The sequence below is a fragment of the Rhinolophus sinicus genome, chromosome 16, assembly GCF_057876585.1.
Source record: "Rhinolophus sinicus isolate RSI-liver-muscle chromosome 16, RSI-T2T, whole genome shotgun sequence".
NCBI classification, from domain to species: Eukaryota; Metazoa; Chordata; class Mammalia; order Chiroptera; family Rhinolophidae; genus Rhinolophus; species Rhinolophus sinicus.
Window position 1 is genome coordinate 82545532 of NC_142516.1, and position 17151 is coordinate 82562682.

General features: G+C 40.5%; 1 protein-coding gene and 1 pseudogene across 2 annotated transcripts in view; both read left to right on the forward strand.

Moving 5' to 3' along the window:
• LOC109437996 (contactin-associated protein-like 3) overlaps positions 1-17151 on the forward strand; it is a 193858-nt gene that overhangs the window by 42443 nt on the left and 134264 nt on the right. The window lies entirely within an intron of this gene.
• LOC141571094 (mitochondrial import inner membrane translocase subunit Tim8 A pseudogene) lies at positions 585-5102 on the forward strand (annotated as a pseudogene).

Sequence of the window (17151 nt, forward strand, 5' to 3'; positions counted from 1 at the left end):
AGTTGTCTAACACTAGATTAAAAAACAAAACGGGAGGGAATTTGTCTGTGTCTGTAGGGCCGTCTGACTTAACATTCCCAGCAAGCAGTTGCATGTGTATGATCAGAAGGAGATCTTAATGCTGAGCTAATTCTAAGAACACAAAGTCCAGGGTTAAGATAAACATTAATTAAAACAAATAGAAACAAAAACTCATAGACACAAGCAACAGTTTAGTGGTGACCAGAGGGTAAGGGGGTCAGGCGGTGGTAGAAGAGGGAAAAGGGGGTCAAATATATGGTGAGAACTAACTGGGTTGTGAACACACAATGTAATATATAGATGATGTATTATAGAATTGTATACTTGAAACCCATATAATTTTACTAACCATTATCACCCCAATACATTTAAAAAAGAATAAAAGTTAAAGCTTAATGAAGCATTGACTCATATAAAGAAAACTAAATATTGATTTTTAAAATTAAGTGACTAATAGTTAAGGCATGCTTATTTTTAGTTGTATTAATTAAGGTTTTTATTTTTGCCCTCCCATCCCAATAAATGATTGGGAACCTGAAAATTCTTGACTTTCAGTTAAACAAGTTGGAGGGACCATATGGAAGAGCTGCCAGTCAGGCGCTCGGGGCAGTCGTGTCAAGAATAGTGGCCTTATTCATTCTAGACTAGACGTGAAGGTTGGTGAGTTGATGGAGTTCATCTCTGCACGCGTGGCTGTGCTACGATGGATTCCTCCTCATCTTCTTCTGCGGCGGGTTTGGCCTCCGTGGACCCGCAGCTGCAGCATTTCATCGAGGTGGAGACTCAGAAACAGTGCTTCCAGCAGGTGGTGCACCAGATGACGGAACTTTGTTGGGAGAAGTGCATGGACAAGCCTGGGCCAAAGTTGGAAAGTCGGGCTGAGGCCTGTTTTGTGAACTGCGTTGAGCGCTTCATTGATACAAGCCAGTTCAATTGACTGGAACAGCCCCAGAAATCCAAGGCAGTTTTCTCAGAAAGCCTTTCTGACTGATTTTAGCATTATCTTTTTGGAAAAGGAAGGTAGTTCAAGAAATGAAGAGTGGTTGAAAAAAAGGCTCCCACTCTTGTTACTCTTGGGACATCCTGTCATCTGAGAATGAACAAAGACCAATTTTGTGTGTTGGGGGTTGGGGGTCATATGTGTATTTGTTTTTTTTAATGTTAATCTTGTGAAAACAATAGATAGATGAATGGAAAACTTTACTAGATGCATATTACTGTATGTGGACAATGTTTTTCTCAAAGTCCCATTAACTGCTTCCTATAATTTGTGTAGTGGAACTGCTTTCTATAAGTTGATGGTGGGACCACATGGATATAATCTGTCATTTGTGTGGATTCAGTGCTCATTTCTGGGCGGACTGATGTACATCTTTGTGTCTCTGAGAAAGGGCAGCAGTGGGGGAAGAATTACTTGGTACTTAACTGTAGACCTCCTTATCTAGTGTTTTTACCATTAGTGCTGGGGAAAAGTAATTATGGAATGTTCATACAATTCAGCTTTCTAAATTATCTCCCTTCCTTATACTGTGATCGAGGTAGTACAGGCAGCCTCAGTGTCCAGAGGCCTTTAGTTATAAAGGAATCTAGCCAGTGAACATAATTCTCATTACTAAACTGCCACAAGGAAGAAGTTAACTTACCCTGTGTATTAGGGCCCAAGAAATTAAAAGATATGCCTAAATAAGTTATAAAGATTTAGGCCTGTCAAGAACTGTTAGCAGTTTCAGGTAGAGGTGCATGTCTAATGTTAGTCAGTATAGATTCAATTTACTGCATTCTTTTGATCACTGAAATAAAAGCTTCTACAAGATTCAAAAAAATAAATAGATAAAATCCTAGACTATGCAGGTGAGGACTCATGTGAACCCCTGTCCTGTCAGTCACGCTGTGAAGGCTGGTGGAGTGGCTGCCTCGCAGTCCCACGGAGCCCACTTAACAGAGACCCGCCTTCCCTCCCTGCATGCCCAAACACTTCACGGTGCCTGGGACTGAGCAGAAAGTTGGGAAACGTTTACTGAGTTAAAGAGTGAGTGGAGTCTGCCTTCTGGCTGGTTGCCTTCCTTGAGCTCCCTGCTCTGCCCTTCTCTGTAGCCCTTCGTCTCAGCTCAGCTGTCCTTGAAACTCACTCGTGGCTATTTCTCCTTCCTATATTTTGAGCTCCTTTAGGAAAGGAAAGTCCCTGTATTTTCTGAATCCATCACCACAGCTTCAGTGGGTCTGGCTGGACACTACTGACTTGGGTGGTGGTGAATCTCACCAGTGGATAATTATGACTGTTATACTTACAGTTTCTTTGTACAGGTCAGGCTGACTTGGCTGCTCTCCAGCCTCTCACAGAATCAGCTGGTCTTTTAATAAACCACATACCTTACCAGAGGCTCTACCCATTCTTCAGGTGGTTGTTTTAGATATGAATCGCTGACATGAACTTGAGGGTGAATTTAAGATTTAAGAAAAAAAAAATCTTTGAAATATTTACACTCTTTTTCAGTGAAAGTAATTTATGCATTCATCACATTGTCACTTTTTTAGCTTCCTATTGCTGCTATGACAAATCACCATACCCTTAATGGCCTGCTACAGGACAGAGTTATGTCAGTGTCTGTGGGTTTGAAGTCTGCAGATGTGGCTGGGTCCTCTGCCCAGGGTGTTGGCAAGGCTGCATTGCTTGTTCCTGGAGACTCTGGGGAAGACTTCTCCTCCACGGTATCTGGGGATCCCCTGGACTGTCCTCAGGTTCCATGATTCCCCGGAGGACCCACAGGACAGTGTGTAGTCACACTCGCAGCTATGACTTGTTACAGCAGAAGAATACAGAGCAACATGAGCAGAGGCATAGGCTTAGGTGCACGGAGGGAGGTCTGGAGGAAACCAGGCTCAAGCTTCCACAGTCTGCTACCAGTAGAGTCGCACAAAACATGCTGAGTTCCCCCAACAATGATTACAACAGCCCACGTGAAATGCTGCCTACTATGCGTCTCTAATGAAGCACAGTGGAGACTCAGCACCCAGGTGTTTACTGGGGCACACCGTTTGCACAAACATTAGGCACAGCGACCCACTCTTCTCATTGGGGTCTGGAACAGGCCAGCCTTGCAAGCAGGCTGGCCCTGCTGACTCTCCTGATCACATCCACTCATGTCCCTGCGGGTGTAGGGCTGAAACCTTGACTCCTGGGGCCACCTTGGCTCCTAGGGGTTTGCACATCCAGTGCTTTTTCTGTGGCTCACTCCAGCAGCCCTGGGCGAGTCTCTCTCCCCTTCAAACCTCTCTGCATTCTCGTTCTTCTGTTGCATTTCTTTGATTTCCTCTTCTGCTTTCAGCTGGAGAAAGTTCTCTACTTCAAGGGTTCACGTGGTTAGACAGCATCTACATGGGTCATCCAGGACAGTCTTTCTGATGTTATTCACATGTGCAGTGTCCCCTCTGCCATGGAAAGGAACATACAGGTTCCAGACACGGGCCCAGACCTCACTGGGACCATTCTGCCCCCCACACTGTATTTATACATCTCTGAGTTTTTCTTTCTTTCTGCATCGGATACCCCTTCCTCTTAAACGCATGTTCTCACTGGATCTGAAGATGTTTCTAAGTCATGGAAAGCCATGTTGCAGGGCACCTGCTCAGCGTGCTGTGTCAAGGCTCAACCCCATGAGAGGCTGCTGCCCTGTTCTGGCTACTGTGCACCTTACCCACTGTGGCCTCCCTGGCTGGGGACCTCACTGCCATCAGCCTTCCCCAGGAGGAAAGACCCGGCATCTGCTTTCTTCCCAGGAGGCCTACTTCTCCTTTTATAAAGTCCTGAAATCACTTATTCTCTGGCCTTTACGTTTGGTGAATGCTCTCTCTGTTCTCCTTTTTTTTAACGTTCATCTGGGTCTATCTGCTATCTGTGCCAACTTTGTCTACTAATACATGTCAACGCTCTTTCATCTTTAATTCCAAATTCCAAAAAAAAAAAAAAAAAAAAAAAAAAAAAGAAAAAGAAAGAAAAAAGAAAACCCCGACCCCCGAGAGGAAGATGCATCATAGCTTATTACTGAAAACCCACATGAGGTTGGGCAAGTGTCCACAAGCTTCGCTGTGCTTGCCATCGGTGTGAATTAGTGTATGAATCGCAATGTGTGCCTCTCTGCAGTCCCCAAAATTCTAAAATTGAAATACAGAGTCTTTGGCTAAGGGATTTGGGGGCTGCAGAAGCAATCACTGAAAGTCAGTTATTCAAATACGTTGGTGTTTTTTAAATGGATACTCTTCAGTAAAGATGTTTGTTCAGTTAAGACATGATGTTTTCACATTGACATTTGTTCCTGATGAGTGACTGCGTCCATGGCTGAACTGCATTTATATGTGAAAACCATCCAGTAAATTTCACAAATATTCTGAATTATGAAGTCCATCCCAACAGGAAGAGGATTTTTTATTTCAATGGAAATACATATGGGAATGTGTTTTAAATGACAGAAAAGGCACCGTCATCTCTTACCAAGGGACACACTATGTCTCAGGACACACATGCTTTTTTGATGTTCAGATTAAGTGCCCTCATTGGAAATCAGGGGAGAGATGTCCCTGTTTGAATTGGGCCAGAGGAATGTGCACCTCCCACAGATGTGAGCAGTGATGGCTTCCATTGGGCACTGATGGACCCACGTGGCTTGACCATGCCCAACGGTGAGCACATGCAGGAGGGTGTGGTGTGAGTACAAGTGCAGCCCAGCCAAGTCAGGAAACAGCCAGAGTCCTGCTGACGGTCACAGTGGATCAGTCATCACTGATCAACTTTATGGATGCTCGTTTTCTACTGCTTCCCTGAGAATAAACCAGCAAAGACTTAGACTGATATCCTATGACTCCTTGGTTTATTATGAGAATTTCATGAGGCGGCCCTTGCAAACCAGTAAACTGAAATCCATCCTAATGTAAGCTCTGAGCTCCCCTCGAGGCCTCTGGACCAGACTGGGGAGCAACTGTGGTCTCCGTTCACCATTCTGCTCAGAGTCTGGGGTCTGTGAGCATCCCCAGTGGGCAGAACAGGTCTGTGGGGTGGGGGGGCAGAACTCTTACAGTATTCCACGTGGGTGTTGGGCTTGAGCTACCCCACTGTTATCCTGCAGCCCCACTTCCTGCAGGGGGTGCTGAGAAGGGTCTGCAGGGTCTGTCAGCTCAGACATTAAGTCCTGTGCCAACGGCAGGCTCACCACCTCCCAGTTTGGCTGTGAGACTGGTTGGTTTTTAGTAGAATGGGAGCAATACTGCAATTCAACGATTCTGTATCTGTCACTTCTATATACTCAGCCTTGTTGGGAAGAAGGTAGTCTCCTTCCCAGCGCACCACCTCCTCACACACAGGGCACTGATCCCTGTGGCAGTGACTGTGTGTGGACAGCTTGGTGACTGTCACCACTGTGGACCACCGTTGCGTTTTCCATGCGTGTCTCCCCCTCCGGGCTCTGACAGAGCTAGCAGGTCAGGAATTGATCTCCCCAGAGGGCAAGTTCTATGAAACTTCCTCAAAAAAGTTTTGCTGGAGTAAAGAAATGTCACTCTTCTCAAGTAGACCTCAAACCGATGGGTAGTTAAGTGACACAGAAAACTCAGCCAGCCATGGATGCTGCTTATGTGATGGAGGCTTTGGTGCCACATCTAAGTTAACAAGAGGCTTGATAGCTTCCCCACAAAGTTGTACAAGGATGAAACGCAAGAGAGAGGAGATCCCATTCGCCCTTAAAAATGCAGGTCTAGGGGACACTAGACTTGATGTGTGGGAAACCTTAGAGCAGCTGCAAAGGTTGAGGCAGATAAGTACAGGGGCCTCGGAGCTGTTCCAACAAAGTAACAGATGGCTCCCTGAAGGCCTGGGGTTCTTTGCTGTCAGGGCTGCTGCGTTCTGTGCCGACATCCTTTCTTCCATCTTCATCCATTACAACTCTCCCCAACACAAAAAGCTCCACTCTACTCAAATTACTTGGACGCTCCCTGTCTTTTCTATTCCTAGAACTTTTCTCTTTCATTTCTCACACATTACTCCTCTGACACTATGTTTATCTATCTCAGGCTTATTTCACATCAATTCTGGAGTCAGGGACTACAGTTGTTAATCTCTGTATCTTTTGTACTCACTTTACTGCTTTGCAAAAGTAACAATTTTGCTCAATTGCATCACCACCTGTTATCAAGTCGGGAGGAAGGGATGTGGTGGGCAAATAGAATTTTAAATATATAAGGAGATAAATTGCAATTCTTGAGCTATGTTACAAATTGTAACTTTACTTTTTATGTAACAAACTGGTTGCAGAATTGTGTTAGTAGTGTGGAAATTAGGATATATTTTAATGAAAAAGTAGATTTTAAGCAATAATATGAATGGAGTATGGCAGAGTTGAAGATAGCTTTAAAAGTAGGTTTTTTAAAATTCATTTGGGAGAACACAAAAATAAACATTGTTTTTGTTTTAAGTAAGAAAGTGAATGATGGAAAAAGTGAATTCTTATAAAGAGAAATAAAGGGGCAGGGGGTGCTCTAGCAGCACACACAATTCAAGGAAATGCTGATGAGCCAAGATTAAGAAAAGTGGAAAACAGTTCATCTCAGGGCACATCTCCACCAGGATTTCTTGGAAAATTCTTCCTAGCCCATTGCAATTTGGGCAGCTGAGCTTCACAGGATGTTGTGCTAATAGTGGGTCTATCATGGAGTCACAGTCAAATTCTACAACTTGCACACACAATGTAAATATACAGAATGCGAGATGTCATCAAAATGGCGGCGTGAGGTGAGCCTCTGTAAAGCTCCCCTGGAATTTACAACGAATCGAACAACAAAAACTCCACAAAGGACTCCCTGCACAGCAGACAAGGCAAGACGAAGAGGCCCACTACTGAATTTACATAAAGGTGGGCGAATCGCGCAAGGAAGAGGGAAGGGAGAAGTGCAGAGATGGAGCGGCGCGGGCGCAGGACGCAGACCCAGCTCAGTGCGCCGAGCTCGCTGCTTCCCGGAACTACCGCAGCTGCGGGAGAGGGAAGAACTCAGACTGCTAGGGCTCCGCTTGTGGCCCACAGGGCTCAGGGGGCAGCATAAAACACGGCTGAACCCAATGCTCACGGCAGAGACCTCAGAGAAAAGACTGAGGGAAAAAGGCTGAAAACGGTGGTTTAAGCCCGCACTGCCGAGCAGAGAACGGAGCCTTAGGCACTGAGACTAGCTGCCCCCTCCCTCCCCTCCCAGAGCTCGCCCCGCCCCCACCTGCCCGGTGCTAGAAGCGGAACAGTAGCAGTGTCAGATCAAAAGAACAGAATATTTGCTGTTCTGAGAACTGTGGACCGCAGAAACAAATTTGCAGCCCAACTAGTTCTGGCAAAGGGGAGGGAGCTGTGGAAGCAGGACCGGCTGTGGTGGTGGTCGCCGCCATTGCTCTGGGCCACCTCTCACAACTCACCCCACCCATGGCGCCACCTATCTGGGCGGATCCCTGCAGGAGCAAACAGAACTGCTGAAACATACGGGCTCTGAATCAGGAGCTGGAAGAGCTTTGGAACATCAAAAGCTCTCCGCATACCCACCGGGACATTGCGCCCTGTCACCCAGGCGAACTATTAATAGAGGATAAGCCCATCTCCCAGGGAATCACCCCATTGTGTGAGAAGCTGGAATAGTGCAGAGAAAACATAGCACTACCGTGAGAGAGAGAGAGAAAAAAAGGCTCATTGTGTGAGAGAGAAATAAAAAGGCTGCAGTCAGATAAAAATAAAACATCCTACGAACAAGTACTGGAAAACAAAAGAAAGACCTCTTCCTGTCAACCTGTTGCAGAAGCCATTCCTGTAGATGTCTAGGAAGAGAAATAGTAAACCAGTAATTGCCATAATAAGCAAGGCAACAAGGCAGCTCAGAAAGAAAGTGAAAAGTCTCCAGAAAAGGAACTTAAAGATACGGAAATATGTGACTTAAATGACAGAGAATTCGAGATTGCAGTTTTAAAAAAAATTCAATGAGATACAAGAAAACACAGATAGGCAGTTAAATGAACTCAGAAACACAATCAAGAACAGCATGAGCATTTTACGACAGAGATTGAAGTTTTAAAAAAGAACCAAATAGAATTTCTGGAGATTAAGAACTCAATAGAAGAAATTAAGAATGAAATAACCAGCTTAGGTAGTAGAGTTCACCAGATGGAGGAAAGAATCAGTGACATCGAAGATTGAAACCGGGAAATGACACGGATGGAAGAACAAAGAGACTTGAGACTTAAAAGAAATGAAGGAACTCTACAAGAACTTTCTGACTCCATCAGAAAGAGCAATATAAGAATAATGACATACCAGAAGGAGAAGAAAGAGAGAAGGGAACAGAGAATATATTCAAACAAATAGTTGATGAGAACTTCCCAAACTTGTGGACAGAACTGGACCCTCTAATCCAAGAAGCAAATAGAACACCTAGTAACCTCAATCCCAACAGGCCTTCTCCAAGGCACATTGTATTGAAGCTGTCTAAAATCAATGACAAAGAAAGAATCCTCAAGGCAGCCAGGGAAAAGCAGACGGTAACTTACAAAGGAAAGCCCATTAGATTATCATCAGTTTTTTCAGCAGAAACTCTACAAGCCAGGAGGGAGTAGAAACAAATATTCAAACTATTGAAAGAGAGAAGTTATGAGCCAAGAATAACATATCCAACAAAGATATCCTTTAGATATGAAGGAGGAATAAAGACCTTTTCAGATATACAGAAGCTGAGGGAATTTTCTAATACACGACCTGCACTACAAGAAATACTAAAGGAGGCTATTCAACCACCATCAGCAGAGACAATTTATGGCAAACAAAACATAAAAAGGGGGAGAGTAAAGGCCTGAACCGGAATATGAGAATAGAGAAAGTAAGCGTGCTGAAGAAAATGGAATACTATAAATATCAAACTTTCTTTTACATAAACTTAAGGGTAACCACTCAAAAAAAAATCCAGAACTGAAATATATACTGTAATAAAATAAGAAACAAAGGGAAACATCATAGAATACCACCACACAGAAATAATAGACAACAACAAAAAGGCAAAGAAACAATGGAGACATAGCCTTACCAGAAAACTAAAGATAGAATGACAGAAAATCCTCACATATCAATAATCACCCTAAATGTAAATGGACTGAACTCACCAATAAAAAGGCACAGAGTAGCAGATTGGTTCAAAAAACTAAACCCAACCATATGCTGTCTCCAAGAGACACATCTCAGCTACAAGGACAAGCATAGACTCAAAGTGAAAGGGTGGAAATTGACGCTCCAAGCAAATGGTACCCAGAGAAAATCAGGCGTAGCCATAATGATATCAGATGAAACAGACTTCAGGGTGAAAAAGATAACAAGAGACAAAGATGGACATTTCATAATGGTGAAGGGGACTGTACAACAAGAAGACATAACAGTCATCAATATTTATCCCCCCAATCAGGCAGCACTGAAATATACCAAGCAACTACTAACAGAACTAAAGGGAGAAATTGACCAAAACAGAATTATACTAGGGGACTTAAATACATCATTCACAGCTATGGATAGATCATCCAAACAGAAAATAAATAACGAAATAGTAGCCCTAAATGACACATTAGATGAAATGGACATAATTGACATTTATAGAGCACTTCGTCCTAAAACATCAGACTATACATTCTTTTCTAGTGTACATGGAACATTCTCAAGGATAGACCATATATTGGGACATAAAATCAGCCTCAGCAAATTTAAGAAGATTGAAATCATACCAAGCATATTCTCTGATCACAAGGCTTTGAAATTGGATATCAACTGCAAAAAGAAAGCAGGAAAAAACACAAATACATGGAGATTAAACAACATACTTTTAAAGAATGACTGGGTCAAAGAAGAAATTAGAGGAGAGATGAAAAGATACATAGAAACAAATCACAATGAAAATACATCCAGCAAAATTTTTGGGGTGCAGCGAAAGCAGTTTTAAGAGGGAAATTTATATAATTCAGTCCTATCTCAAGAAACAAGAAAAATCCCAAATTAATAACCTCACGTTACACCTAAAAGAACTAGAAAAAGAAGAACAAATGAAACCCAAGGTAAGCAGAAGAAAGGAAATAATAAAAATCAGAGCAGAACTAAATGAAATAGAGAACAAAAAGACAATAGAAAAAATTAATGTGACAGAGCTGGTTCTTTGAAAAGATTAACAATATTGACAAACCCTTGGCTAGACTCACTAAGATAAAAAGAGAGATGACACTAAGAAAATCAGAATCAAAAAAGGGGAAGTTATCACGGACACCACAGAAATACAGAGGATCATCCAAGAATAATATGATGGACTATATGCCACCAAATTCAATAACCTAGAAGAAATGGACCCATATGCTGAAAACTATAAGACATTTTTGAAAGAAATTGAAGAAGACACAAAGAAATTGAAAGACATTCCATGCTCATGGATTGGAAGAATCAACATAGTTAAAATGGCCATATTACCTAAAGCAATATACAGATTCAATGCAATCCCCATCAAAATCCCAATGGCATATTTTAAAGAAATAGAACAAAAAATCATCAGATTTGTTTGGAACCACAAAAGACCCCGAATAGCCAAAGCAATCTGAAGAAAAAAGAACAATAATGGAGGTATCACACTTCCTGACTTTGGCTTGTACTACAGGGCTACAATAATCAAAACAGCATGGTATTGGCAGAAAAACAGACACATAGACCAATGCAATAGAATTGTGAATCCAAAAATAAAACCACATAAATATGGACAGATAATTTTTGACAAAGAAGCTTCAAACATACGATGGAGGAACGACAGCCTCTTCAATAAATGATGCTGGGAGAATTGGATAACCACGTGCAAATAATGAAACTGGACTGCTGTTTGTCACCATATACCAAAACTAATTCAAAATGGATCAAAGACTTAAGCATAAGACCTGACACAATAAACTGCATAGAAGAAAACATAGGTACTAAACTTATGGACCTTGGGTTCAAAGAGCATTTTATGAATTTCACTCCAAAGGCAATGGAAGTAAAAGCTAAAATAAACAAATGGGACTATATGAAACTTAAAAGCTTCTGCACAGCAAAAAAAACCATCAACAAAATAAAGAGGCAACCAACTGAATGGGAGAAGATTTTTGCAAACAGTGCCTCCGATAAGGGGCTAATATCCAAAATATATAAGGAACTCATGCAACTCAACAACAAAAAACCAACAACCCAATTGGAAAATGGGCAGAGGACTTGAAGAGACATATCTCCAAAGAGGACATACAAATGGCAAATAGACATATGAAAAAATGGTCAACATCACTAATCATCAGAGAAATGCAAATAAAAACCACAATGAAGTATCACCTCACCCCAGTCAGAATGGCTATCATCAACAAGACAAATAGTAACAAGTGTTGGAGAGGCTGTGGAGAAAAAGGAACCCTCATACACTGTTGGTGGGAATACAGACTGGTGCAGCCGTTACGGAAGGTAGTGTGGAGGTTCCTCAAAAAATTACGAATAGAATTACCATATGACCCAGCAATCCCTCTCCTGGGTATCTACCCCCAAAATCTGAAAACATTTATCCGTAAAGACACGTGTGCTCCAATGTTCACTGCAGCTTTGTTTATGGTGGCCAAGACATGGAAACAACCAAAATGTCCTTCGATAGATGAATGGATAAAGAAGTTGTGGTATATATACACAATGGAATACTATTCGGCGGTAAGAAAAGATGGTATAGGAACATTTGTGACAACATGGAGGGATCTTAAGAGTGTAATGCTAAGCGAAATAAGTCAGAAAAAGCAGAGAACCATATGATCACTGATATGTGGTATATAAACCAAAAACAACAAAAGAACAAGACAAACAAATGAGAAACAAAAACTCGTAGACACAGACAATAGTTTAGTGGTTACCAGAGGGTAATGGGGGTGCGGTGTGGGAGATGAGGGTAAGGGGGATCAAATATATGGTGATGGAAGGAGAACTGACTCTGGATGGTGAACACACAATGGGATTTATAGATGATGTAATACAGAATTGTACACCTGAAATCTATGTAATTTTACTAACAATTGTCACCCCAATAAATTTAAAAAAAAAAAAAAATATATATATATATATATACAAACACACACACACACACACACACACACACACACACACACACACACAGAATGCACAAGTATGATGTATACTTTAGGCTCTCCGGGACGATTTCCTGGGTTTATAATTTTGATAAAAAAAGAGTCAAGTGGCCGGGGAACAGACTCGATGGGGCCTTGAGAAAATGGCCCCCTGATGGAGGTGTAGTGGTTTGCAACACTGCTGTGTTCACAGCTTTGCATGACACCCGTGGTTTATGCACTGTGCAGCACCACACTTCTTGCAGTTAAAATTAATTTATTTTAATAATGTAACAAAAATGTATTGCTTTGATGCAGAGCACATTTTGTCAATTTGTACAGACATAAGCGATAATAGAATAAATAGTAAATTTTTGCAAAAGGGACGACTGGCTTTGATTATTATTATTTTTAAATATTATCACAGTCTCAAAATACTGAGGTGAGAATTTCGGATCAGTAAACTTCACAGTTTCAGAGCAGTAAGGTTCGGGTAGCAATTGAGAACCTGGCTGCCATCTAAGCATGTTTAAAGATCTGAGACTGAGAGAAATACTGATTTAGAAAAGGGGGCAGGCACTTTTTTCTGTAAAAGGAGCAGATATTAAATATTTTCAGTTTTGTATACCATACAGTCACTGTTGTGAATATTCAACTCTTCTTTTGTCATGGGAAAGCAGCCACAGACAGAATATGAATGCATGAGTGTGGTTGCATTCCAATAAAACTTTATTTATAAAAACAGGCAGACAGCTGGATTTGGTCGGGGCTGTAGGTTGCTTGTTTGTGGTTCAATCTATTTCATATCTGTTTAAGGTATGAGATAAGGATCTATATTTATTTATTCTTTCCAGATGGCTACCTACTTGTAGTATCATATTTATTTATTCTTTCCAGATGGCTACCTACTTGTAGTGTACTTGTTCTAGTATCACTTATTGAAGGTATTGAGCAGGGAACAGTATTAACACTGATGTGAAATAGATGCCTGTCCACCAATCTGAGCTAGTCTAGCTCAGTGTTTTGCCAGGTTTCTATGGTGAGGGTCCTGTTGAGTGTAGTTGTGTTCATAAAGGAATTGTGATTCTTAGGTAAAAAGTAGTCCTTTCCCTTATTTTTTCTTCATGTTCCGATAAAATCCCAGACTTCTACTTCTGCTTTGTATCATAATTTGGTCCCAGAGAGAATCCATTTGGAGCTTCCTAACTTTTGAGAAAATAGAGGTTTTTAAAACACTTATTCTATATGACCTTAAAAAGTGAATGTGGTAGGCCCTGCTTCCAAAGTCTCTGTCCTCATTTTCACAAGTTAGTAAGTGCATTCAGATAGAGAAGGAAATAGCACAGGCATAAAAATTAGAAATGAAAATAAATCATCATTATTTGCTCTTAGAAAATGCCCAAGAAATAATTGAAAAATAGAATAACTCAGTAATGTGGCTCCATATGAGAGTGATTTCCAAAATTAATTAATTTCTCTTCTTACCTGCGGGTAATTAACCAAAAAGTAAAGGAAGCATGGACCTCATTTATAATATAATCACAAACAATAAAATTAGCAAGAAATGTTCCAAAAAGTATTTAGAACATCATTAAGGGGCATAAGAGACGCCTGGGATTATTCCCTGTCCTTGGCTGTCTGGAGTTGATAGTGTCATGATGTGTGCTCACCCTGTACTTAACCCTGAAATAAAATGAAAAATTTTTTTCTAAATTTCATTTTGAAATGTTTGCATGCAGGAATAGCCAAAGCAATTGGTAAAAATAATAGTAATAAACGGAATTATTCCCATAAATTAGGAAAATGCATTATAAAGCTTAAATCTAGTTGTTTCATACTACTTAATATTGTTACTATTAGCATATTAATGCAAAGATTAGTGAAGAAACATAATAGAAATAAAATGTAAGCAGCACATCAGGTCTATGATATTGCTGGTTACCACTTAGCACAAAGCTAAGATTAAAAACAGAATCAAATAAAACTATTAAACCAGTAAGAAGAGTTAGCCTATACTGAGTGTTTAGTGAGTACCAGGCAGTACTTCATGTGTTTTATATATACTCATTCAACACATCCTCACAACAGCCTCTTATGCCCAATTCTCAGATAAGGAAACTGAGGCAAGAAGAGTTTATGTTCACTATGCCCAAACCATGGAGCTAGTTATGATGTCATAGGGATCTGAACCCAGGCAGTTTGGCTACACTGGAGCCACCTCACCACAGTCCCGGGGATTCATGTTGGAGATAAATTTGTGCACGTGAACCGCACATGACACAGGAAGGGCACCTCTTCTTCCAGGCTGTGGACGCAGCTGTCTCAGTGCTGGCAGAAGCGGGAAATGGCACGAGCTCTTGGAAGGCCATTTCTATAAAGTTAAATAAACGTATCTAAAAGCACCCACTGTTTTATTGAGAAATAAAATAAATGAAACTGGGGAAAAATAAAAGCACCCACTATTCAGAACTCTGAAGATGACAATCCAAAAAGAGCTGCACTTTGCATCTCCGCAGTATAGTCCACTTCCCATGGAGCACTCGGGCTGCACAGAATGGGCCGGTGAGAAAACTGATCACGTGGTCGTTACAGTCATGACCCAGTTTGCTGGCAATAGATGAACACATAAATAAATTAATAGCTCCACTTTATGCATACGTAATCGGTTATGGAATTCATTCCTTTGGAAAGAATGAGGTAAATGTATTTATTGATGATGTGCTTTAGAAACAGTTTTTAAAGCAAGGAAATGCAATGTGTATATTGTGCTCCCATTTGAAATTCCCAAGGTGAACATATACATCTATGTCTGTACAAATATGGGAGTATTTCTGGAAGGATCCATAATAAATTATTGATAGCACTTCTCACTCTCGGTAAAGAGCTAGAGGCTAGAAATATGCAACAAGTGGCATTTTCAAACTATATGCATATATTGCTATTCAATTAAATACTAGGTTTTGAACAGGTTAAAAAAAATCAAGGGAACTCTGAAATAGCTTTTTTTTAATGTGGTAAAAAACACATTACATTTACCACCTTAACCACTTTAAGTGTACAGTTCAGTAATGTTAACTGTATTCACATTGTCGTGCAACATGTAATCTATAGCTTTTACATCTTGTAAAACTGAAAGGCTCACCCCACTAAACACTCATTCTCCCTTACCCTTCCCCGAGCCCTTGACACCACCTTTCTACTTTCTGCTTCTATAACTTTGACTACCTTAGATGGTTCATGTGAGTGGATTCATACAGAAGTTGTCCTCTTGTGACTGGCTTCCTTCACTTAGCATAATGTCCTTGAGGTTCATCTATGTTGTAGCGTGTGACAAGATTTTCTTTTTTAAGGCTGCATATTATTCCTCAGTATATACATACCATGTTTTGTTTATCTATTGCTATGGCCTGAATATTTGTGTCCCACCAAAATTCATAAGTTGAAATTCAAGCCCCCAAAGGTGACGGTATTCGTAGGTGGGGCCTCTGGGAGGTGCTTAACTCATGAGAGTGGAACCCTTGTGAAAGGGATTAGTGCCAGAGAGATCCTTACCCTCTTCTGCCATGTGAGGATACAATGAAGGTCAGAGGCCCAGAAGAGGGCCTCACCCAACCATACTGGCGCCCTGATCTCAGACTTCCAGCCTCCAGCACTGTGAGCAATATATTTCTGTTGTTTATAAGCCACCCAGTCTGTGGCGTTTGTTATACCAGCTGGAACAGACTGACTTCCGTTCATGAATCGATTGTCACTTGGTTGCTTCCACCCCTTGGCTGTTGTGAATAATCCTACAATGACCGTGATGTGCAAATATCCATTAGAGACCCTGCTTTGAAATCCTCTGGACATAGTACTCTCTTATAATTCATTTTATTTCTGCAAAATCGGTAGAAATGTCCCTGCTTTCATTTCTGATTTTAGTTCTCTTTTTTTCTTCGTCGATATAGCTAAATGTTTGTCAATTGTGTTTATATTTAAAGAACCAAACCTTGGTTTCATGGATTTTCTCTATTATTTACCTATTCTCTATTTTATTAATCTCTGCTCTAATCTACATTGTTTCCTTCCTTCTGATAGCTTTTGATTTAATTGGTTCTTTTTCTAGTTCCTCATGGTGTAAAGTTAGATTGCTGATCTTGAGATATTTCCGTTTTTAAAATTAAGTATTTATAGCTATAAATTTCCCTCTTGGCACTGCTTTTGCTGCATCCCATAAGTTTTGGTAAGTCACATCTTCATTTTCATTTGTCTCAATATATTTTCTAATTTCCTTTGTGATTTCTTTTTTTACCCATTGGCTGTTTAAGGTTGTGTGGTTTAATTTCCACATATTTATAGATTTTTCAAGTTTTCCTTGTGAAATTGATTTCTAGTTTCATTTCATTATGATCAGAAACGACACTTTGTATAATTTCAATCTTTCTAAAATTTTTAACACTTGTTTGATGGCCTAACTTCTGGACAATACTTGATGCCCACTGGAGAAATATGTGTATTCTGCTATTGTTTTGTATATCTCTGTTAATACCAATTGGTTTATGTTGTTCAGATCCTCTAATTTTTTATTGACCTTTGGTCTGATTATTCTGGTATAGAAAATGTGGTATTGAAGTATCCTACTATTATTGTAGATCTGTTTCTGTCTTCAATTCTGTCAATTTTACTTTATATATGTAGGTGCTCTGATGTTGGGTACATAAATAATTCTTATATCCTTCTGGTGAATTAACCCTTTTATCATTATATAATGTCCTTCTTTATCTCTTGAAACAGTTTTGATGGTCTATTTTCTTTGTTCTTAGTATACCCTCTCCTGCTCTCCTTTAGTTACTAATTGCATGAAATGTCATTTTCTATCCTCTCTCTTAATCTATGCTTGTGTCTTTAGATCTAAAATGAGTATCTTGGTTGGATTCTGTTTGTTTTTCTTTGGTGTTTTTTTGTTTGTTTCTTTGTTTACCAGTTGGCCA